Source organism: Callorhinus ursinus, unplaced genomic scaffold (assembly GCF_003265705.2).
Source record: "Callorhinus ursinus isolate GAN/ISIS: 27379988/994484 unplaced genomic scaffold, GSC_fseal_2.0 scaffold9, whole genome shotgun sequence".
Lineage (NCBI taxonomy): Eukaryota > Metazoa > Chordata > Mammalia > Carnivora > Otariidae > Callorhinus > Callorhinus ursinus.
The window spans coordinates 10,272,732-10,296,250 of record NW_027397071.1 but is presented as its reverse complement, the minus strand read 5'-3'; the positions used below and the strand labels follow the sequence as shown (position 1 = coordinate 10,296,250).

General features: G+C 40.6%; 2 protein-coding genes across 4 annotated transcripts in view; one reads left to right on the top strand and one right to left on the bottom strand.

Annotated features, from left to right (window-relative positions):
• AKNAD1 (AKNA domain containing 1) overlaps window positions 1–21,102 on the bottom strand; it is a 61,214-nt gene extending 40,112 nt beyond the window's left edge. For both annotated transcript variants that reach the window (XM_025872326.2, XM_025872327.2), the window contains exons 1-2: window positions 20,184–21,102; window positions 179–290 (exon numbers count right to left, since the gene is read on the bottom strand). The gene's annotated coding sequence lies outside the window, so the exon portion shown is untranslated. The remainder of the gene's footprint in view (window positions 1–178; window positions 291–20,183) is intronic.
• Window positions 21,103–21,195: 93 nt separating this feature from the next.
• Window positions 21,196–23,519, top strand: part of GPSM2 (G protein signaling modulator 2) — a 53,990-nt gene continuing 51,666 nt past the window's right edge. Inside the window, exon 1 of one of the 2 annotated variants that reach the window (XM_025872333.2) lies at window positions 21,196–21,484. The gene's annotated coding sequence lies outside the window, so the exon portion shown is untranslated. The remainder of the gene's footprint in view (window positions 21,485–23,519) is intronic. The other variant, XM_025872332.2, reaches the window with a different exon arrangement.

Sequence of the window (23,519 nt, the reverse complement as noted above, 5' to 3'; positions counted from 1 at the left end):
GGCTCAAACTCACAACGCTGAGATGAAGAGTCGCATGCTCTACTGAATGAGCCAGCCAGGCGCCCCTGCAACAATATACTGTACTGCCTAGAGCAATATGCTGCTTTAAGTCTTCAACCAACACATGCCACAGTCAACACAAAGAGGTAAAACAATAGCAGTAGCAGTAGAAACTCACCACCATCTTGGGGGTCTCTGGACATCATAGAGTGAACCCATGAATTTTTCGATACAGATGAGCAATCTTTTAATTATAAATCATCTTCTTTTTTTCAATAGTAGGAAGTTGGCTGCAATTAAATAGAACAAAAACTGAGCACCCAAATCATGGTGTGCCTGCTTCTTCTGTGTTCCTTCAATTGCAAGAAATTAACTTTGAAGATTACCTAAGGAACTTCTGATGTGATCTAAACTTGTTGTGTGTGTGTGGGGGGGGGTGGTCTCTTAAGAGCATTCCAAAATACTTAGTTTGACTCTTTTATTTTTCAAATTCTCCCCATTTCTAGCTCCAGATGTCTATTTACCCATGAAAGCAAATAGGGAGATGGTTCAGAATAATATGTCCTAGGCCACGCCCAGAGGCTAGGTGTTCATGAATTTTGTATCCAGTGTATGGTGTTTCTGGATTCAAGTATTTTCAAAGGTAATGTGATACAGGTTCCCTCAGCAATGACTGCATTTGATTACGTGCTGTAATGTGATCAGCTAACTTTATCTCAGAACTGTGGGTGCCCACAAAAGCAGTGTCTATGGCTGTAACCATATACCTTCCAGCATGGCCGTCTGGTTTTTTTCCTGTCATTGAGTGGCAGAAGGGAGACACTGTGTTGGAACAACAAATCAACCCAGTGTTCCCTCGAGACCCATATGGGTATATTATTTACAGCCCGTCTTGGAGATGTAGACCTTTGGTAAGTGTGCATGAATCTGATGACTGCCTGTTACAAATCTGATGACTGCCTGTTACCCTGAAACTATTTGAAAATTCCGAGCAAAAAGCTTTTGAAACTGTGAGTGAGCTAGTATTTGGAGAAGCTTCCTCCCTGTGTTTTACCAGCAGCCCTTGCTTGGTGTCCTCCCCACTTCGGGGGTCAGTGCTGTCTCTTTATCCAGTTTTCCCGTTGACATAGCCACGCAGTCATCTTGGGTGGTCTAATTTGTGCTGTAAAGCACAGACCTTTGCTGTGCTTTGGAAACAGTTAGAAAACCCTTGCCAACTGATTTTCTAAAAATAATTCTAATCACAAATTTTAAAGAACATTGATTTAAAGAAGCTTTATAAAAAAAAAAAAGCCTTGTCCTTTCCCTAAACTTTCTTGCTTAAGTTTGGCAACCCCCAGAGACAAGGGGGGCCAGAATAATAATTATGTCCTTGTAGAAAAATAATAGCACTACTTCCTTAACCCCTTTCTTTATAAAAAGCCCAGAGACTCCCCCCAACATGACTATGATGTAAATATTACCTAATCCAATGCTGAAATGCCAATTTTTATTGGACAATTTTGCTTGCTATATTAAGATCCTAGAAGTGACAGCCATACAAAAGGAAAATAATGCTTAGCATTCAGCCTATTATGATGGGCTTGTGTAGGCTTCATAAACATTAATTAAGGCACACAATATCCAGATGAGGTATTTCTTCACCACTCAAGCAATATCATCATCTCAGAAATGGAAACTCAGGACACTGCTAAACAATTTAGGCCAGGAAATAATTACCAGCTCAAAAGATAACAGGGCTTTGCATCTAAATAACACTTTTTAACCAAGAGTATCCAGCCACATTACAAACTCTAAACACTCTCAGACACTTAATAGGTAATTCCCTTTAACCTCAACAGATTAAAAGAGAGAAAGCAATTTAGTCAAAATTACACAGAGGAGCACTAGCAGGGAGGATTTAGTCCCTTGGATTCTAGTATTAGGGGGAAAGTAAAGAAAGCAAAGGTTTATGGAGGGCGCACTATGTGCTGGGATTGATTCATCTCATCAGCCCTTTCCATGGCCCCCGAGATAAATACTCTATCATCCCTGCTGTAGGCTAAGGAAACAAGCTCAGAGGAGCAGCTAGGACAGCTCAGTCTGATTCCAAGGCCAACTTGCTTCCACTCCTATGAGACCACGTGTCACAAAGTGGAAGAAGAAATAGAAGCGGTCAGAAGCAACAGGGCTTTTTTTTTTTTTTAACAGGATTGGTTATTAATTTTCTATTCCTGCTGTAGCCAATTATCCCAAACTTAGTGGCTTAAAACAACACTAATTTATTATCTTTCAGTTCTGGAGATCAGAAGTCCAAAAATGGGTCTCAGTGGGCTGAAATCAAGGTGTCAGCAGCCTGCGTTCCTTCTGGAGGCTCTAGGGGAGAATCCATTCCCTCGCTTTTTCCAGTTTCAAAAGGTGATCTGCATTCCTTGGCCCGGTAGGCCTTCCTCCATTTTCAAAGCCAACATCGTAACGTCTTCAAATCTCTCTCTCTTTCTTAAAGATTTTATTTATTTATCAGAGAGAACACGTGAGCGCGCGCACAAGCAGGGGGAGTGGCAGGCAGAGGGAGAAGCAGGCTCCCTGCTGATGTGGGACTCGATCCCGGGACTCCAGGATCATGACCTGAGCCGAAGGCAGACGCTTAACCGACTGAGCCACCCAGGCGTCCTGCCATCTTCAAATCTCTTTTTGACTCTGACCCTTATACCTCCCTCTTCCACTTCACAGGACCCCTGTGATTACAAAAATGGGTCCACCCAGATAATTCAGGATAACCTCCTCCCCTCAAAATCCCTAACTTAATCACATCTGCAAAGTCTCTTCTGACCTGTAAAGCGATAGTCACAGGTTCCAGGGATTAAGATGTAGGCATCTTTGGGAGCCATTATTTTGTTTATCACAGTACTCTATTTTATATTTTGGAGAATTCTTAGAAAACCAGGACCTATGCCTCATCATTTCTTCCCCAGCTAGTATCTCTTGTGCCTGTTACCCCCAAAGCCCCTCCTAAAATGGAGCTTGTCATCTCATGCAGCAAACTTGTTGAGATATAGTAAATACCATAGGAAGACATACCTCAAAGTGGAAGGTTTAAAAAAAGAAAAACGGTGGATGATTGGGACACCTGGGCGGCTCAGTCGGTTAGGCGACCAGCTCTTGGTTTCAGAGTCCTGGTCTCAAGGTTGTGAGATCAAGCCCCCTGTGGGGCTTATGCTTGGTGCAGAGTCTACTTGTCTCTCTCCCTCCCCCTCTGCCCTTCCCCTGCCCACTCACTCGTGAGTGCGTTCTCTCTCTCAGATAAGTAAATAAATAAAATTTATTTTTAAAAAAATAAATTGAAAAACCATAAACAATAGCTATTTATGCATGCAACCACCTGGAGGCATCTCAAAATAATTACTCCATTTGAAATAAGCCAAAGAAGAGTACACATCTATATAAAATTCTACAAAATGCAAAGTAATATATAGTGACAGAAAGCAAATCACTCATTGCCTGGGGTTGGGGTGCAGGTTGAGGGGAAGGATTACCAAGGGGCATAAGAACGTTTTTAGTATTGATGGATATTTATATATATATATATATCTTTTTTGATTTATTTTTTCAGTTTTACTTAAATTATAATTAGTTAACACAGTGCAATATTGGTGTCAGGAGTAGGAGTCAGCTCATTCACCACCTACATAGAACACCCAGTGCTCATCACAGCAAGGGCCCTCCTGAATCCCCATCACCCATCTAGCCCATCCCCCCACCTCCCTCTCCAATTGACGGATACATTGATTGTGGTGCTCATTTCACAGAAGTATAAATATGTCATACAAATGTCAAACTTGGCAAATTGTGTACTTTATTATGTCAGTTGCAGCTCAATAAAGCTGTTAAAAAGCATACATGAAAAGAATCTTCAAAATCCTCCAAGGCACACAAGAACTTCATAATTGACATTAAAGACCCAGAGACAAACTTTGGCCCCACTGCAGTAACCTGATCTGTATAGCACTTCAGAAAATTCTTTTTTTTTTTTTTTAGATTTTATTTATTTATTTGACAGAGAGAGACACAGCGAGAGAGGGAACACAAGCAGGGGGAGTGGGAGAGGAAGAAGCAGGCTCCCCTTGGAGCAGGGAGCGCGATGCGGGGCTCGATCCCAGGACCCTGGGATCATGACCTGAGCCAAAGGCAGATGCTTAATGGCTGAGCCACACAGAGGCGCCCTCTTCAGAAAATTCTTATACACCTCATCCAGATGTTACCATTTCAGGATGACTGAAGATTTGCAAGTAGAACACATTTGGGAGTTTATTTTGCATATTATCCAAGAGACTTAGCTTGGCATACGGGGCCCTTTGTGAACTGTGTGGGCCGCCTACCTCTCCAACCTGTCTTCCTGCCACACCTGGACTTGAAATTCATGCTTCAACAATGCCAAGCTATTTATAGCTGTCCAAGCTCACCTGTGTTTGCTGCCTCCATAAAATGTGCTGCTGTCCTCTCTGCCTCCTCGGCCAGGAGAGGCCATCACCTCCTCCACCACCTCCAATTCCTAGATAAGCATCCTCGGTTGCACTTTCCCCACCATGTTATAACGAATCGTCTCACTTCTGTCTCTGTCACTCGCCTATCTGTACTCCCAGTCTTGGCACAGAGCGGAGACTCAACAGTTATATGATAGAATGAGAAATGTTCCTAGTATGTCATAGACACAAACCTGCACCATTGGGGTATCTGTAGGGAAGGACATCCATCAAAAGAAGAGTTTGGCTGTTGGTAGATTGGGCTAAAGCCCAGTCGTGAAGTTGGTGGCAGGGACACCACTGCAGCCCCAACGAGGGCCATGGTTCTCAGTAGGAGGCAGGGGTCACTGCTGAGGGTTTCAGAAACTGTGGGGTGTACTAGGTTATCACCGCGCCGCCTGACTGGGAAGATGCTCCTGGCATTTAGTACCTGGAGACAGGGTGGGAGCTAGGTACAGAGCAGCCCTGGAAAAAGAATGATCACCTCCAGAGTGCCAATAAGGCCTTCATTTAAAAAACTACTACTCTAAAGATAAAAAAAATGTTTTCTCTGTAAAGACTGAAAATACTCCTCTTCCTCAGGGCTTCAGGTGAGGGAAGGTGCATTCAGGGAAGGGCCAGAACCCTCTCCCCCAGCTGCAAACACTCGCTCTCCTTGTCCCGGTCTCCCTCACCAGCCAAGTTTCACTCCTTCCTCTTACTGTCTGCCCTTCATCTCCTTTGTTCCTCAGATACCCGGTCTCCTTGCCACCTGGGGGCCTTCACTTCATGCTGTTTACTCTGCCCAAAGTGGCCACTCCACCTTCCTCCCTCTATCTGGTTATTTCTTACTCATCCCTTAGCATGTCATTTCCTCTAGAACCTTCTGTCACCTCCTATACGAGCCCTGCTTCCCCTGATAGAAGCTTTCAGAGCATTCTGTGTATCTCTCTAGTAGCCTTTTACAATTCCAAAATATTGGTGGAAGGGAGAAGGAGAGAGAGAGGGAGGAGGGAACGGGGAGGAAGGAGGAAGGCAAGCAGAGAGGAAGACCCGTTTGGCTGTTTGAGGAGGGTGGAAAGAGCACACATTTTTATAAACCAGACTCTTAACTCTGCTCCTTCTTAATTGAGGAACTTGAATAAGTTTTCTCAGTGATTTCCACCTCGGTTTCCTCATCCACAAAATGGGGATAAAAGGTGTTTGTGGGAATTAAATAACAGAAATATGCAGAGTATCTTGCTCCGTGTCTGACACATGGAGGGTATTCAATAAATGTCAAATCTTCTTTCCCTCTCTCCCTCCTTTTCCCCTAAGGGAAGAGCATGTAAATGTAGAAATTTAATTGAGGAAGCTGGACTAAAAAAACCTGTACGCCTAGCTTGATGGAGAGAACTCCTGTAAGCCTTCTAAATGGGTTTAAGGACTCAAAATGTCTTTTTTTTTTTTTAAGACTTTATTTATTTGTCAGAGAGAGAGCACAGGCAGGAGAAGTAGAAGGGAGAGGGAGAAGCAGGGTCCCCACTGAGCAGGGAGCCCCAGATTCGGGACTCGATCCCAGGACCCTGAGATCATGACCTCAGTCAAAGGCAGACACTTAAACAACTGAGCCACCCAGGGATCCCAGGACTCACAAATGTCTTAAAGAAAGCTTGTGGTCAGGGGGTGGGCAGTTGTAATGGGTGGTGAGTAGAAGCAGTGAGGCGAATTCGTAGACATTGATACGGAGTGTTGCTCAATATTCTTGAAAGACCTACTCTTCATAATCCTTCCAGCATGCTAGCAAGTTCATGTATGATGACTTGCAAGGAATGTGAGCTAACCAGGAAGTGAGGCACCTCTAAAAAGTTACTTAATCTTTTATGTCTCTGAGATCATGGTCTCACTGAGATCCTATTGATGCCAAAAAAAAAGAGTTGGGGGAGGGTCAGTGACACCTATCTGAGCTGGAGTCTAGCCACTAAAGTAGAAAGAGTTCTAAATGACCACAATTTAGATTTGTATGATTTGCCATCAAGGGAACCTCTGGGCACATCTGCAATCCCATAATTAAGACTGATATATACTCTTCAGAGGAGAACATTTGAGTACGCATATTATCCTAAAGGCAAACAGACTCTTAGAAGTTCAACACACAGGAGATTGCCAGGGTAGTCATGAGAGTCCTGCCTCCTTCTAAGTGATCCACCCTATGAAGAGATATTTGGAATAACAGGGTAGTAAGTAAGTTTCATTGTGCAACTTCTTTTGTACATGACACCACATGAATTGTGAATTAAAAGCACTTGATTGCCTTGCTAACAGGCAGCCTCCAGATCTACTGTTAAGCAGTGATATTGACCACTTCAACTTTAGAGAACCCCAAAAGTTAACCCTGTAAAAGAACACAGGGCCGTTTCCTGGTTAAAGTCCTGAACTACTTACTTGCTTTTCTTTCTTGGACGGGTTTCTTAAACCTACCTTTTTTGTGGTAGGCTCACCTGCCTTTACCAATTCCCGTCCTGGATTTAAAATAGAAAGTTCTGCATCCTGGAATGCCCTCAATCCAAGAATGATTAGCCACCCTAGAGCAGATTCCCTCACCCCTGCCAAACTCCTAAGCTGTTATCACCCCTCACCCCTATTTACCCCTGTTTCATATCTATGTATTTTTTAAATTTTTTTTAATAGCCACCAGAAGGAAGTAACAGAGAGCATCCTTATGGGAGAATATTCAGATCCATGGTATTTTTTCTTAGCTTTAACCTTTGTTATTGCTCTATGCTTTTAGCTTATTGTATTAAATGGGGAAAGTACAGAAATGTCCAGACTCAGATGGCTTCAGCATAATTCTTTCTAGTGTTTATTAAAGATGTTTTCCATAGTTGGGATCATAATAAATAAGCAATTCTGCAACATGCATTTTTTCACTGAACATACAGAATACTTCCTCATGTTATTATACTTTGAAATAAATACCTATTTTTAATAGTTATATCCACTACATGGCTACACTGTAATAAATCATTTTCCTAACTGGATTTAGATTGTATCCACTTTTCAATATTTTTAAATGACATAACAGTAAACATCCTTACCTGCATTTTAAATTATTTCCTTGGGATAAATTCTTAGGTGGGAAAGTATTAGGACAAGTATAAAAATTTTAATATTCCTAATATTGATTTCAAAAAGTCTGTACAAGCATACGTTCTCACCAGCAACATGGCAGTGATAGTTTGACATGCTCTGTAACACTGAACAGTTAAAAAAAATCTTTGTCAATTAAAAAAAAAGGTGTTAGAAAATATTAATATTTATAGTGTTTGAAACAGACTCCTTAAAGAACTCAATCCAATATATTGTATCTGTGTCAACCAGTGTACATCTAAGCCATCTTTTTTTTGAAGTATAGTTGACACACAATATTACATCAGTTTCCAGTATACAGCATAGTGATTCCAACAACTATACATTATGCTATTCTCACTGCAAGTATAATTACCAAATATTACAATACAACCCGATTACAATACCTGAACTATATTCTCTGTGCTGTACCTTTCATCCCCTTATTCATTCCATAAAAAGAAGTCTGTACCTCCCACTCCCCTTAACCCCTTTTGGCTCAATAACCCCCTCTTCCCTCTGACAACCACCAGTTTGTTTTCTGTATCCATGGGTCTATTTCTGCTTTGTTTGTTTATTCATTTGGGTTTGTTTTTTTCTTTAGATTCCACATATAAGTGAAATCCTATGGTATTTGTCTTTCTCTTTCTGACTTCTTTTCACTTCGCACAATACTCTCTAGATCTATCCATGTTGTTGCAATTTTTTTCTCATTTTTTTAAAAAGATTTATTTATTTATTTATTTATTTATTTATTTATTTATTTGAGAGAGAGAGAGAGAGAGCGGGGGTAGGGGCAGAGGGAGAGGGAAATCAAGAGTCAGATGCTTAACTGACTGAGCCACCCAGGCACCCCATATTTTTTATGGCTGAGTAATATTCTCTCTCTCTCTCTCTCCATATATATATAGATATAGATATATATCTCTCCATATATATCTCTATCTATCTATATGTATAAAATGTCTTTCTTATCCATTCATCTATTGATGGACACTTGGGTTGCTTCCATATTTTGGGCTATTGCAAATAATGCTGCAATGAACATAGGGGTACATATATCTTTTTTTTAAGATTTTATTTATTTATTTGACAGAGAGAGAGACATCGAGAGACAGAACATAAGCAGGGGGGAGCGGGAGAGGGAGAAGCAGGCTTCCCGTGGAGCAGGGCGCCCGATATGGGACTTGATCCCAGGACCCTGGGATCATGACCTGAGCCAAAGGCAGATGCTTAACGACTGAGCCACCCAGGCACCCACATTTATCTTTTTAAAAGTAGTGTTTTCATTTTCTTTGGGTAAATACCTAGTAGTGGAATTACTGGAGCATATGGTATTTCTATTTTTGTTTAAGGAACCACCATACTGTTTTCCACAGTGACTGCACCACTTTACATTCTCACCAACAGTGCCCAAGTGTTCCTTTTTCTCTATATCCTTGCCAACATTTGTTATTTCTTTTCTTTTTGATACTAGCCATTCTGACACATGGGAGGTGATATCTCGTTGTGGTTTTGATTTGCATTTCCCTGATGATTAGTGATGTTGAGCATTTTTTCATCTCTCTGTTGGCCATCTGTATATCTTCTTTAGAAAAAAATGTCTATTCAGTTCCTCTGTTCATTTTTAATTAGATTATTTGTTTTTTTGATGATGAGTTGTGTACATTCTTTGTATATTTTGGATAGTAATCCCTTATTGGATATATCATTTGCAAATAACTTCTCCCACTCGGTAGGTTGCCTTTTTGTTTTGTTGATGGTTTCCTTCTCTGTGCAAAAAGCTTTTCATTTTGGTGTAATCCCAATAGCTTATTTTTGCTTTTGTTTCCCTTATCTAAGGTGACATATCTAGAAAAATGTTGCTAAGATTGATATCAAAGAGATTACTGCCTATATTTTCTTTTGGGAGTTTTATTGTTTTGGGTCTCACATTTAGGTCTTTAATCCATTTTTAGTTTATTTTTATGTATGGTCTAAGAAACTGATCCAATTTTATCCTTTTGCATGTAGCTGTTCAGTTTTCCCAGCACTATTTATTGAATAGACTGTCTTTTTATTATTGTACATTCTTACCTCCTTTGTTGTAGATTAATTTGCCACATATAAGCATAGGCTTATTTCTGGGCTCTCTATTCTGTGCCATTGATCTATTTGTCTATTTTTGTGCTAGTACAATACTGTGTTGATTATTATAGCTTTGTAGTATATCTTGAAATCTGGGATTGTGATACCTCCAGCTTTATTCTTCTTTCTCAATACTGCTTTGGCAATTCAGGGTCTTTTGAGGTTCCATACACATTTTAGGATTCTTGGTTCTAGTTCTGTGAAAAATGCTATTGGTATTTTGATGGGGATTGAATTGAATCTGTAGGTTGCTGTGGGTAGTATGGACATTTTAACAATATTAATTCTTCTAATCCATGAATGTAGAATGTCTTTCGTTTGTTGGAAATTTTTTGATTACCAACTCAATTTCATTACTAGTAATCACTCTATTCAGATTTTCTACATCTTCCTGATTCAGTTTTAGAAGATTGTATGCTTCTAGGAATGTATCCATTTCTTCTAGGTTGTCCAGTTTGTTGGCATATAATTTTTCATTTTAGTCTCTTACAATCTTTCGCACTTCTGTTGTGTTGCTTGTTACTCTCCTTTTTCATTTCTGACTTTATTTATTCAGGTCCTCTCTTTTTTCTTGATGAATCTTGCTAAATGCTTATCAATTTTGTTTCTTTTCAAAGAGCTAGATCTTGGTTTCACTGATCTTTTCTTTCTTTTTTTTGTGTCTATTTCATTTAATTCTGTTCTGATCTTTTTTAAGAAAAAAGATTTATTTTTATTTATCTGGGGAGGGGGCAGAGGGAGAGAATTTCAAGCAGACTCCCCACTGAGTGCAAAGCCCAACACAGGGCTTGATCTCACAACCCTGAGATCATGACCTGAGTCAAAAATCAAGAGTCAGATGCCTAACCAACTGAGCCACCCAGGGGCCCCGAATTCTGCTCTGATCTTTATTATTTCCTTCCTTTTAGTAAACTTGGGGTTTGGTCTTCTTTTTCTAGTTCCTTTATGTGTAAAGTTAGATTGTTTAAGATCTTCTTCTTTCTTGAGGTAGGCTTGTATCACTATAAATTTCCCTCTTAGATCTGCTTTTGCTGCATCCCAAAGATTTTGGACTGTTATGTTTTCATTTTCATTTGTATTTTTTAATTTCTTTTGATTTCTTCATTGACTCATTGGTTGTTTCGTAACATGTTGTTTAGCCTTCATGTGTTTGTGTTGTTTCCAGTTTTTTTCTTGTGATTGATTTCTAGTTTCATACCATTGTGGTCAGAAAAGACACTTTATATGATTTAAAACTCCTTAAATTTACTGAGACTTGTTTTGTCACCTAACATGTGATCTATCCTGGAGAATCTTCCATGTGCCCTTGAAAAGAATGAGTATTCTGTTGTTTTTGGAGGGAATGTTCTGTGTATATTTGTTAAGTCCATCTGGTCTATTATGTCATTCAAAGATACAGTTTCCTTATTGATTTTTCTGCCTGGATAATCTATTCATTCACGTAAGTGTGGTGTTAAAGTCCCCTATTACTTCAATTTTTCCCTTTATGTGTATTAATATTTGCTTTATGTATTTAGATGCTCCAATGTTGGATGCAGATTTACAGTTGCTATATCCTCTTGTTGGATTGATCATTATGTAATACCTGTATTTGTCTCTTGCTGCAGTCTTTTTTTTTTTCTTTTTCTTTTTTTAAGAGAGAAGGTGGGGGGGAGGGAGGAAGAGAGAATCTTTTTTTTAAGACTTATTTATTTATTTGAGAGTGAGAGAGAGCAGGGGGGTGGGGTAGAAGGAGAGAGAGAGAGAGAGAGAGAGAATTTCAAGCAGACTTCCCACTCAGCAGGGCACCTGATGTGAAGCTCTATCTCATGACCCTGAGATCATTACCTCAGCTGAAATCAAGAGTCAGACACTTAACCGACTGAGCCATCCAGGTGCCCCTGCAGTCTTTGTTTTAAAGTTCATTTTCTATGTTAATTAATTGAATGTAAATTTTAAAAATATTAAAAAAATAAAATAAAAATAAAGTTCATTTTGTAAAAGTATTGCTAAGCTGGCCCTCTCTCTTTTTTTTTTCCTGTTTCCATTCACATGGAATATCTTTTTCCATCCCTTCACTTTCAGTCTGTAGGTGTCTTTAGGTCTGAACTAAATCTTTTGCATGCAGCATATAGGTGGGTAGGTGGGTCTTAGTTTTTCATCCCTGCCGTCACCTTATGTCTTTTGACTGGAGAATTTAGACTATTTACATTTAAAGGAATTATTGATAGGTATGTACTTACTGCCATTTTGTTAATTGTTTTCTGGTTGTTTTTGTAGTTTCCTGTTCCTTTTTTTTTCTCTTGCTTTCTTTCCTTGAGATTGGTGACTTTCTTTAGTATTATATTTGGCTCTCTTCCTCTTTATTTTTAGGGTATCTATTATAGGCTTTTGGTTTGTAGTCACCATGTGGCTTATACATAACATCCTAAGTATATAGCAGTCTGTATTAAGCTGATGGTCAAAGTCAAACACATTCTAAAAGAACTTCATTTTTACTCTCCCTGCCACATTTTATGTATATGTTGTCATATTTCACATCTTTTTATTTTGTGAGTCCCCTTAACTAATTTTGTAGATATATTTTTTAATTGTTATATGTTGGGGTGTGGATCTCCTTGGGTTCATCCTGTTTGGAACTCTCTGTGCTTCCTGAAACTTGATATCTGTTCTCTTCCCCAGGTTAGAGAAGTTTTAAGCTATTATTTCTTGAGATAAGTTTTCTGCCCTGTTCTTTCCCTCTTCTCCTTCTGGCACACATATAATGCAAATGTTTGTTCACTTGATATTATCCAAGAGACCCTCTAACTTATCCTCCTTGCTTTTTGTTCTTTTTCCCTTTTTGCTCTTCAGTTTGGGTGTTTTCCATTACCCTGTCTTCCAGATCACTGATCTGTTCTTCTGTATCCTCCAATCTACAATTGATTTCCTCTAATGTATTTTTCTTTTTTTTTAAGATTTTATTTATTTATTTATTTGACAGAGAGAGAGATAAAGAGCACGAGCAGGCAGAGCAGCAGGCAGAGGGAGAGGGAGAAGCAGCTTCCCTGCTAAGCAGAGAGCCTGATGAGGGGCTCGATCCCAGGACCCTGAGATCATGATCAGAGTTGAAGGCAGCCGCTTAACCGACTGAGCCACCCAGTTTCAGTCCTTGTCCTCTAATGTATTTTTCAATTATTGTATTCTTTAATTCTGATTGGTTCTTTTTTTATATCTTGTATTTCTTTGTTGAAGTTCTCACTGCATTTATCCACTTCTTTCTCCAGTCCAGTAAGCATCTTTATGACCATTACTCTGAACCCTTTGTGTTGATTAGTTATCTGTTTCATTTAGCTCTTTTTTCTTTTTTTAATGTTTTGTCTTGTTCTTTCATTTGGAGCATATTCCTCTGTCTCTTCATTTTGCTTGATGTTCTGTGTTTGTTTCTATGAATTAGGCAGAACAACTACTTCTAAACTTGTTTTTTTTTTTAAGATTTCATTTATTTATTTGACAGAGAGAGACACAGTGAGAGAGGGAACACAAGCAGGGGGGAGTGGGAGAGGGAGAAGCAGGCTTCCCGCAGATCAGGGAGCCCAAAGTGGTACTCAATCCCATGCCCGAGGGATCACGACCTGAGCCAAAGGCAGACATCCAATGACTGAGCCACCCAGGCGCCCCTACCTCTCCTAAACTTTAAGGAATTGTTTTGTCTATGGTCATTCTTCTATGTAGACTGTGTATTAAGCCATCATTTTTAATGGTGGTGTAATATTTCATTGTATGGATGAATAAGTACTGTTTTCACTAATCTTTGGACATGTAAGTTGTGTCTAATATTTCCATATTATAAATGATTGTGTGATTAATGTGATGAAAATCTGGTACATTTATTTTGCACACTTGTCTGATCATTTATGTAAGTAGAGCCCTTAAAAATGGAATTATTTGGTCAGGAGGTGTGGAGGCTTTTGATATATATTACAAAATCTCCCTTTGAAATGGTTGTACCAATTTCTAGCCCCAACAGCAACATGTGAGGGGATTAATTTCATCATATCCTCACCAACATTTAGTATTATCATTCTTTTTCATCTACAGTCTACAGTATCCCATGGTTTTAGTTTGAATATATTTAAAAACTAGTGAAGCTGAAGTTCATATGTGGGCTGATTGTGGTCTCTTAAAATTCCATTGTAAAGTGCTAGTCCTTGTCCTTTGCCTTTCCCTTGGGTTGTTGCCTTTTTTAAAAAAAAAGATTTTATTTGTTTGTCAGAGAGAGAGAGAGAGAGAGAGCACAAGCTGGGAGGGGGTGCAGCAGAGGGAGAGGGAGAAGTAGGCTCCCGGGCTGAGCAAGGAGCCCAATGTGGGACTCGATCCCAGGACCCTGGGATCATGACCTGAGCTGAAGGCAGACACTTAACGGACTGAGCCACCCAGACGTCCCGAGTTGTTGCCATTTTTTTTGTTGGGTTGTTTCATTGTAAGAGCTCTTTAAATATAAGTAGTATTAACCCTTTGTCTATCACATATGTCTCCATTTGTCATTTTCCTTTTGACTTTATAAGAGGCAATATAAGGAGAGGTTAAAAACACGGCCCCTGAGACAGACTGGTTCTGCCATTTACCAGCTGTGGCATATGCTGCTTAGGTGCCCTGTCCAGATACCCTTTATTCACCAGTAGCCCCATCTCCCAGACCTGTGAGGTTGGCTACTAAGGAGTACAGCTGCCCCTCTCTCTGTAGAGTGTGCACTACAGGGAGCTGGGGAAGTTATACCCCACCCTATCCCAATACAGGGATACAAAAAGCTGCCACTCTTCTGTAAAGTGCGGGCTAATTTTGTGGTTTATGCTCTAGACTCTAGAGACTTCCCTGTATGAATCAGACCAAGACTAAGATTTTCTAAGATCCATTCCTACTTGGCCCTTTTCTGTTTCCTATCCTGTTTCACTCTTTTCCTTACAAGGTCATTCTGAAAAGCCCTTCCTCAATAAATCATGCATATTTAGTCCTTGTTTCAGGATCTGCTTCTAGGAAACCAACCTAAGATTCTGTAAAATGGGTGTGCTATTAGTACCTATGACACAGGGTTGTTGTAAAGATTAAATATTAAAATTTGTACTTATGCATAAGGCATTGTCTTAAACACTTTACACATATTAATTCGTTTAGTCTCTATTATCAGTGAGGGTCCAGGTATAATCCTCAAACATGTAAGTGCTTAGAACAGTGTTGGTGTATATTTAGCATCAATAATTCTTAGTTATCATTATTTGTCATCCTACATTTCTTTTTTTGATCTTTTTTTTCTAAATATTTATTTATTTGAGAGAGAGGAGAGGGGCAGAGGGAGAGGGAGAGGGAAAGAAGCAGACTCCTTGCTGAGCATGGAGCCTGACACAGGGCTGGAGCTCAGGGCCCTGAGATCATGACCTGAACCAAAACCAAGAGTTAGATGCTTAACCAACTGAGCCATCCAGCCACCCCTATTAAATCATTCTATATTTCAAATGGAAGATTAAATCTTGCATGTTAATAGGCTGTTTCCCTTGGATTTTGAGGTCTCCTTCCCATGCCCCTTTTCTTAGGTATTCCTTTGGAAAGCTCTTTCCCCCTCATTCTTTTCCTCTTTTATTCCAAAAGGTAGAGCTATGAAGTCCACATTCTTGCTGAGGAACTTCTACACCTAATGTTCTGACTTGGTTTCAGTGAAGGGAGCACTGTTACTCTCTGATAGACTTTGTTGAAAAGGGAAGAAACAAGTGTTTTTTCCTTGATTGTTCAAATTTGTCTTGACTCAGTGGCGTCATTTATAACTTAGAGGAAAGTCCAGCCACTGTAGCTTTATCTTAAAAACAAAACAAAACAGGGGTGCCTGGGTGGCTCAGTGGGTTAAGCATCTGCCTTCGGCTCAGGTCATGATCCCAGGGTCCTGCTCTGTAGGTAACCTGTTTCTCCCTCTCCCTTTGCTTTCTGCTCCCCCTGCTTGTGCACTCACTCTCTCTGTCAAATAAATAAATAAAATCTTTTTTTTTTAAGATTTTATTTATTTGACAGAGAGAAGGAACATAAGCAGGGGGAGTGGGAGAGGGAGAAGCAAGCTTCCTGCTGAGCAGGGAGCCTGATGCCGGGCTCCACCCCAGGCCCCTGGGATCACGACCTGAGCCGAAGGCAGACGCTTAACGACTGAACCACCCGGGTGCCCCAAATAAATAAAATCTTAAAAAAAATTCCATATGTTTAAAAAAAAAAACGACAACACTAAGCTTGGGCTATCCTAACAACCTTGCATGTTGTAAGGCTATGCACAGTCATTGCTCTCTCCCTTCTCCAAGGCACTGGGAAATGATCAAGGAAGTGTCAATATCAGCAGTGTTAACACCAGAGGGGTTTTCAAGTAATGTGGAAATGCAGTAAAAATGCCACTGCTATGTCCCTAGCACTCAGCACAGTGTTTAGCACATAATAGGTATTTAAAAACATGTTCTTGAATAGATGAATGAGTGAATTTACAAGGCAAGAAAGAGCAATGACATCGGTTAATAGTTGTATCCAAGTGTTTACCACTTACTGTGGTCATCACCACCTTCTTGCATCTTTATCCATCTAAAATCATTTTCCTTCTTCTTGAAAGATAACCTTTATAACTTCAGTTAGTGAGGGCCTGTGATGGCAAAATCAGTTTTTGTTTACCTAAATATGCCTTTATTTCACTCTCATTTTTAGAAGATATTTCTACTGGTTAAATAATTCTAGGTTGACAGTCATTTTCTCTCAGTACATTCTTCTGGCTTATGTTTTTACAGTAGCAAAGTCACCTGTCAGTTAAGTGTTGTTTCATTGGAGGTAGTCAGCCCTTTCTCTTGCACTGGTTGTAAAGTTACTTTGCTTTTGGTGCTCTGTATTTTCATTATCTTATGCATAAATATCTATTTTCTTTTTCTTTTTTTTTTAAATCTTGCCTAAGGTATTGTCCATTTTCTTTTCATTTTAGAATTTTGATTAGACATGTTAGATCTCCCTCTATCCTCCATGTTTCTCTTTTATGTGAAAAAATTAATTTGGTTCTATCTTCTAGTTTGCTAATATTTTCTTCAGCATGTCTAATCTGCTGTTAAGCCTGCCCATTGCCTTTTTTTTTTTTTTTTTTTTTTTTTTTTAGGGAGAAAGCACAAGCGCAAGCAGGAGGGGAGAGACGGAGGGAGAGAGATATCCTTAGCAGGTTCCATGCCCAGCACAGAGCCCAAAGTGGGGCTTGATCTCATGACTCTGAGACTATGACCTGAACTGAAATCAAGAGTTGGATGCTGGGGTGCCTGGAAGGCCCAGTTGGTTAAGTGTCTGACTGTGGCTCAGGTCAGGCTCTCAGGGTCCTGGGATCAAGACTTGCATTGGGCTCTCTGCTCAGCGGGGGTCTGCTTCTCCCTATCCCTCTGCCCCTCCCCCTCCCCCCCCCCCCCGGTGTGCGTGCACACTCTCTCTCTCAAATAAATAAATAAATAAAATCTTTAAAAAAAAAGTTGGATGCTTAACCAGCTGAGCCACCCAGGTATCCCCTGTCTGTTGACTTTTAAATTCTAATTATTGTGTCTTTTTTTTAAGTCTATAAGGTTTTTAAAATTCTTTTTTAAACCTGCCTATTCATTTTTGAAAAATTTTGCTCTTTATTCATATCTTCAATCTTTTATTTTATTGCCTTAAATCTATTAAACCTATTTATACTCTATGACTGGTAATTACAACTTCAAAGTCTTTAAGAGTTTGATTTTGTTATTTTTTTCCTGCTACTTCTTGTATAAGATGCTTTGTTTCTCTGTATGATTTGTAATTTGAGAGTTCACATTTCTTGAACTTCTGCTATGTAAATTTTGGGGGTCTGGATCAAGTCGGTGTCTTAGTCAGCTTGAGCTGACAAAATACCATAAACTGGATTGCTTAAACAAAACATTTATTCCTCACAGTTCTGGAAGCTAGGAAATCCAAAATCAAGGTGCCAGCACATTGTGTCTGGTGAGGGCCCATTTCTTGGTTCTTAGAGGGCTGTCATCTTACTGTATCCCTGTGTGTGAGGCTGCTCTTTGGGTCTTTTTTATAAGGGCACTAATCTCATTCATGAGTGCTCCACCCTCTTGACCTAATCTAAGGCCCTATCTCCCTATACTACCACAATGGGAATTAGGTTTAAACATATAAATTTTGGGGAGCTACAAACAGTCTCTAGTGGTGATTTGGTTTACCTTTGCCAGTTGCCTAGGGGCACCATCAACCTGAAACCACTTTAAAGTAAATTATGTGCTTGAGTTTCAGACAAGTCATGTAGAGCAGGTAAAAAACAAAACAAAACAAAAAACACACGCAAAAAATATCAGGAGATATATCCTCCTCTATTCTACGTTAAGGATGATTACAGGCAATTTTCTTTTGCTGTCTTCTGAGAAAAGGCTGGCAAGGACTTTGGGAGATCCTGGCTTTTGTGTGGAGTCTCTAATTAGATTCCTCATCTTGGTAGGACCTGGCCTTTGTCTCTTTTTCCCATGTCTCATGAGACCATGACAACTAAATCTCAAGTTCATCTGCTTATCTATTTTACTAGTTCCTAGCTTCTGAGTAATCCTTACTTGAATGCTAGGTCATTGATAAATTTTCTATTTTTTTTTTAATATTTGAAAGCATTTTAAGTTGTTTTCAGTGAGAGAGTGAACAGGGTATCTGGGTTATTACTTTCAGACATGGAAGTCTACAGAGTGATTTTCTCCCCTACTTTTTATTTGGAAAAATTCCAAATTTCTAGAAAAAGTAAAAGAATAATACATGAATAGTATAAGAATAAGAGATGTATCTTAACCTAGGTCTAATTGTTAATATTTAGTTTGTATTTCTCTCCTTTCTCTCTTTTGCTGAACCATTTGCATATAAGTTGGAGAAGTCATGGTTTTTTATTAAGTACTTCACCTTGCATCTCCTAAAAATAAAAAAATTCTCCTATATAACCATAATTCCATGTCACCTCTAGGAAAATTAACAGTAGTTCTATAATATTACCTAATATATCATCTGTATTCAAATTTCCCCAGTTGTTTCTAAATGTCTTTTATAGTCTCTCATTTTTTCTCTCTCTGATTTAGGACTCCACAAGATTCATGTACCTTTTTTGGTTGGTTTGTTTTTCATGACAATGATGTTTGTGAAGAGTCTGGACTAATTGTCTTATAGAATGTCTGAAATACTGGTTTTGTTTCTGAGTGTTCCTTTAAAAATATAAACAAATGAAGTTATTCCCATATTTAAAGCTTCCTCGGGCTACTATTACATTTAGAAAGTAAAGCCCAAACTCATTGTCCTGGCTTACAAAGGTCTACATGATCTGGTGTGACTTCACCCTGTAGGTTCTTCTCTACCTCATGTCACTTAAGCAATGGTGGTCTTTTTCCAGTTTCTCAAACCCACAAAGCTTGCCCTCACAGGGCTTTGCATTCGCTGTTCCCTTTGCCTGTTTCTCTTCCCTGAGATTTGCTTAAAAGTTGGCTCCTAATAATTAAAGTCTTGGTTTGAATACTGTCTTCTCAAAGTGGACTTTCTTACCTTGACCCTCAATGTAAAGTTGTCTTTCAGTGACTCACCCTCACATCACCCCCCTTTGAATTCTCTGCATGGTACCTGTCACAACCTGATATTTTTCTTATTATTTATTTTTATTGAACTCCATGGAAGCAGGGGCTGTGCGCCCTCTTGCTCATTACTATATTCCCAGCACCTAGAACAGTTTCTGACACATAGCAGAAACTAATAAATACTTGCTAAATACTGTAATGAATAAGCTGAACGCTGAGGGCTGACAAGTAGCCAGCCATTTAAATGGCCTGAGGGAAAAAATCTTGGCAGGGGGAACTGCCAGGGAGAAGGCTCTGAGAGAACCCTGAGGCTTGGTCTGTTCTAGGGCTGGAGAAATATCCTGTGTACTTGGAGCGAAGTGCGAGGTAAACCAGGAGGAGAAGGAAATACAGGAGAGTAGAGAAGTGGACAGGGCAAGATGACTTAGGGCTTTGTGGGCCGTCGTAGGGAATTTAGATTTTATTTTACATCAAATGATAAATCACTAAAGGTTTTCAAATAGGAGAGTGACATAATCTGATGTATGGCTTTTTTAAAAGATAATTTAAAAACTAATTCAACTTGAGTAAGATGGAGATAACTAATACCAGTGATAGAAAGTCACATGTGTAAGAGAAGACTTGCAGGCGGGACATAATGATTCATTTTGGACAATGGGATTGATAGGAAAACATTCTATCAACACCCAAAAAAGAATTTATGAGTAAGAAAGAATTATAACACCTACCTCTGAAATGGTACAGCCATCTAATTCAGTTGTTGTTTATGAGGACCTGATTTTAAAGGTAGTTGCTGATAATAATATAATAGGTACCATTTATCAAGCAGTCAGGCACTATTTTAACGGCTTAACAAAACTTAACCTCACGGAAGCATAACCACCACTTTTATTACCTGTGTTTTGCAGTTGAGGAAACTAAGCCTAAAGAGGATAAGTAACTCCTTCAAGGTCAATCAGCCCATAAGTGGCAAAGGTGTAACTCAAATCCAGGTCAAGTTTGATGCCAAAGCTGTTATTTTAACCAATTTGCCATACATAACACGTTCCCAGGAAGAGAAATGCTGCTTGGATCACTGGTTATGGCCATCATTCAGAGAGATACTGAAAGTGGGGTTTTCTCTAACACACCCTTAAGCCTGCAGAAACATTTAAATTTCATTTCAGTGGAGAAATGTTTGAGAAATAATCTAACTAAATTCATCCGACTCTTGAGCCCGAAGAGCCTGTAGTCTTGGTATTTTTGTGAAGAACTGAGACCTATGTTTTGGTTAAACCTGATAATGGAGGAGGTGCATGGAAATAAAACCGCCTTTTCCCAATGTATCTGGAATATAGCGGCCTGAAACTGAGTCAAGTGCCACCCAGTTTTCCCGGGATCCGGCAACTCTGCAGCCAACACAAGTTTGCTTTCTTAACCGCTGGAAACGCCGGAATTGTGACAGGGCCGCAAGAACTGAGGCTGCCTTGTTCGGACTTTGACACGGGTCCCTCTGTTTCTGTCACAGAGCCCTTTTTCTTAAACATCCCGCATAGGCCGCTTGGGAAACTCGTTCTCTAGGCTGGACCGAGCCGTAAGTGCAGGACTTATTTGTTCTGGGCGCCCATCTTTTAAGGGGTCCGGCCAGACCCTCTCTGAACACTCTCTGGACGATACTTATCGCTCCACCCCTTCAGTGTCTGAAGAAAAAGGAAGAGGGCAGGAAAGCAGTTTCAACTTGGTGGTTGAGGACAGGCCCCAGAACAGCGGGGGGCCAAGCCCCCCAGGGTCCCCCTCGGCCTGACGCGCAGTGCCCCGCCCGCCCCGGACCGCGGAGGCAGAGGCGCGGACAACCGCCCCGCCCCGCCCCCCGCGCTGGCCATTGGCGAGTCCGAAAGACGCGGGGCGTTGTCGGTTTGAATGGGAGCTACTGGAGCTGGGGCGCAGGCGCAGAGGAGGGGAGCTGTGGAGGCCGGCGGCGCCGCGGGACCCCTGGGTGGCAAGGGGAGCCGCGCGAGCTCTGGCCCACGTGACCTGCGGCGAGCGGGGGCGGGGGGCGCGCGCCTGCCTCCCGCAGTGCCTCTGCCTGGCGAGGCGCCTCCGGCTCGCGGACCCGCCTGGGGGAGGGGCCGCGGCCACCCGTCCGTCGCCTGAGGCGGTCGCTGCTGCCGCTCCGTCGCGGCCGCCGCGCTCCCGGGACTCGCCGGCCCGCGGGAGGTGAGTTCTGAGGCGTCTCAGGGCGCCCCGCGGAGGGAGCTGACGGGGAGGGGCGTGTGTGTGCGGGGCTGGGTGAGGGGGTTCTGTGGCCGGGGCCCCGGGGCAGCCTGCTTTGTTCGGGTGGGCGGCGGGGACCCGCGCGGCCGTGACCCGAGTGAGGAAACCAGAAACGGGATGAGAAGCAGCTGGCTGAAGTGCGAGTTGCTTTCTTGCGAGATTTTTAAATGAGAGTCAAGTTTGAGAGCTTTGTTCCCCAACTTTTTAAAAATAAGAATGATAGGGCACAGCGACTCCTCACGTATTCTGAGTGTAACAAACGGTGGATTAAAAACCTGAATCCCCGTGGGATTAATCCGAGGCAGAGAGCATTCACTTGTAGCCATGCGCTTGCTGTCTAAAGCGGGCAGTGTTTGTCAAACACCTGCGTTTACAACATTTCAGTTCATGAGTTTGGGGCACCGGCTTGTCGAGTTACCGTAGATATTGGTAGTTGCTGCAAGAAGTTTTAGTAAGCAGAGGATGTTAAGAAAGCCCTTATCCGAAAATCTACATCATCTATAGATATCTTCGAAGAGTTAAAACGTGGAAAACCTATAATTTTCTTTGTTTTAGTGGTAACCAGTGAGATCATTTTAACTGGTATCATTTGAACTCCGTTAAAGAGGACGAGTAAGGATGGAAATGTTCCTTGCCTTAATGCATAATTTAACCCTGCCGCAGTTTAAGCAGAGTAGCTTCTTGGCTTTCCATTCTGTCAGCTTGAGTTGGAGTCTTTCGTGGTGTGTGTGGGGTTAACATACCAACCGAGCTGAATTTTCCAAGCTGCCACTTTAGAGGGGTGCCCGAAGATTTCGGGTCTGATAACCACACTGTGATAACCTCTGATAAAGACCATTTTTGCTTCGGTTGCCCCTATTCGAGAAGCAGCTTTCGTTGCTTTTTTTATGTCGCTTACTTCTAAACAAAGGGACGATCACTGTTGATTGACCTGCGGGGGTGTGTGTGTGAGGAGAGTGAGGACTGGAGGGGTGATGGTCTAAGGGCAGTCTCAGATTTACTCTGCTTTACACCTTGCCATGGATGCCTTCTTAGGCTATTATTTGTAATAAAGGAGTGGAGCAGATACAATGTAAAAAGTTATATTGTTGTAGAGGCGTTTACCCCCAAATCTGCTTTGGCTAGATCAGCCCTTTAGTTGTATTTTCTCATGTTACTAAATCAGACATGCAGGGTTACAAATGTTATATTTTAATACAAATCTCAGACTTGGTACTAGGCTAATTACAACGAAGATAGTCTATAGTAATTTTTTCAATGGCCTTGTACTTAAGATTTACCTAAACGGTAAAATTTTTAATTAGTTCTCTGGAATTTGAAAATTAAAAAACTGATGTAGATTTAGACTATTCTAAATCTAATAGACATTCAAAAAAGTAATAACAGCCACTATCATTATTACTACTATACTTTATTGAGTACTTTTGTTAAGTACCAGAGCCAGGCACTGGGTTAGATACTTTATAAAATGGATCTCTAATCATCACAACACATGTTGGATAAGTGTCATTATGCCCAAACCAACTCTGAGAGTTTAACTAGCTCAAGATCATATAACTAATAAGTCAAACTGTGACCTGATCTCAGAGCACATGCTCTGTTGCTTCTCTGCAAGTGTTTAATTCTCCTCCAGGTCGCTGAATTCGGTTTGTAGGGACATAATCCACTTTTAAGATGCCTGTAGGTGTTGTGTTTTATTGGGAACTATGCAGAAATATTTCAGTCCTCCTTTTAGGACTGCTGTCTTTTAGTACCTTATAAATCATATAACATATTCAATATCCTGTAATCATCATTATAAAAACACTAAAAAATTAAGTAAAACTTTCCTGAGTTATTTACATGAGTATACTCTACTGTGGAGCATATATGTATTAAAGCCCAGTTTTCTCACTAGTATAGGATTCTTTGCTGCTTCATAGTTCTTATCTTCTTCCCAGGCAAGAAATTAAAAAAAGTTTGTTGGGCATCAATTATG